At 43.5% G+C, this 1,743-nt stretch overlaps 1 pseudogene; it reads right to left on the reverse strand.

Annotated features, from left to right (window-relative positions):
• Positions 1-213: 213 nt before the first annotated feature.
• LOC147980008 (uncharacterized) lies at positions 214-1,337 on the reverse strand (annotated as a pseudogene).
• Positions 1,338-1,743: the final 406 nt, after the last annotated feature.

The following is a 1,743-nucleotide window of genomic DNA, read 5'->3' on the forward strand; positions in this document are numbered from 1 at the left end:
ATACTGAAAACAACTTTTTTGACATCGTCTACAGTAAACGGTGCCATCAAGAAATTGTTCATATCCTCAGTAACTTTATGTTGCACTTTCCGTAGGACATTTGGGTTTGTATGCTGCACCTCTGAAGTAAATAGGTGAGTAAAATAATTCTGAACATGGGAGTTTAGTTCAGGCATACCTTCCAACCAGTTCCCTCCATCATCTTTTAATTTCTTAACAAATTTTTTTCTTCCGTCTTGCCGAAGCAAACGCTTGAAAAAAGACTGTATTTCGATCACCACTAGACAACCATGTCACCCGTGATCTTTGCCTCGATTGTATTTCTTCTAACTCAAGCAAATATTCAATCAGTTCAGCCAACTCTTTCCTTTTCTCTTCACTATCATCGTTCATAGGCCCTGTCATGACCTTTTCAAGATCTCGCTGAGCTTTGCGCAAACGCTTCTTGGGTTTCTTTAGAACCCTTTGATCCCAATCGTGGAATTCAGCATGCATTTTGTTCAACTTGTCATATATGCTTGCCGCACTTGGGTCAGCACTTACCATCTCCCATGCCGCAAGAACAATTCCATCAAAGTTTTTCTCTCTCAGCCATCTTGCCTCGAAGCGTTTAACCTGCAAATTGTTCCCGCCCCCAGTGTTTGGAGAGTAATATTCAGTATCTACACATAGTGGTCTGTGATCAGAGTGATTATACTCCATATTCTCAAGAGACGCAATAGGGAACATAGCCGACCACTCATCATTTGCTAGGCCTCTGTCCAGCCTATCCCTTATTCTTCCTCTGTACCATGTGAACGGATCTCCAGTATACCCAATATCATGCAGTTGGAAAATCATCAATTACCTCCTGAAAAGCCTGCATGTACTGTATAGGCCTTGGGTTCCCACCATCCTTTTCATGAAGATATAAGATTTCATTAAGATCTCCAATTAGCAACCACGACAAGTTTTGGCTTTGCTGCAGTTGTATTATACGTCTCCATGTCATGTGTTTATTTTCCCATTTGAATTCACCATATATCCCCGTCAAGTGCCAGAAAATATTATTACTCACTTCAATCTTTACATCAATGAACATAGGATCAAGAGCTATCCTATGAATCTTAACAGTATTATTCCATAATAAAAGTAAACCCCCCTTCCTACCATCACCTAGGGCATACAATTTTATTATCCATCTTGAGTCTTTTGCACAAACACTCTGCCGGATAGTTGTCAAGGTGTGTCTCCGACAAGAAAATCACCTCGGGGTTGCACCTCCGCTGGACGTCCAATAGAGCATGTACTGCCGGGGCATTCCCAAGGCCCCGGCAGTTCCAAGCTAAAAGTTTCATTGCGTCTGGTCATCCCCCTCATGGGAGGACGCCGATATCTCAAGGGTTTTGGTTACCGCCGCACTGTCCACTGCATCGCCTTCTACCCTTTTCAGCTTCTTCTTGTTTGCATTCTTTTGAGGAGTACCAGCTGGATCACTTAGGCTGCTAGGGGACGAATCCCCCTCATCCTTCTCTACCGTCTCCGCCCCCATCAACAGGTTTGACGGACCTGCTGGCCTAATAGCCAAAGCCAACGCACTAGCATCAATATTGGAGTCTGCTGCTGTTCTTTTCCCCAGGATGTTCATGTTTCTCACATCCTGACTAGTGTTTCCTTCCAGTTCAGTCTCCATATCATGTACATCTTCATTATTAAACAATGCAATGTGACGCCAACTGGCCATTGCACCTCTATCAGCAGCAA

Source organism: Triticum urartu, chromosome 3A, assembly GCF_056163025.1.
Source record: "Triticum urartu cultivar PI428250 chromosome 3A, HENAU_Tu73, whole genome shotgun sequence".
NCBI classification, from domain to species: Eukaryota; Viridiplantae; Streptophyta; class Magnoliopsida; order Poales; family Poaceae; genus Triticum; species Triticum urartu.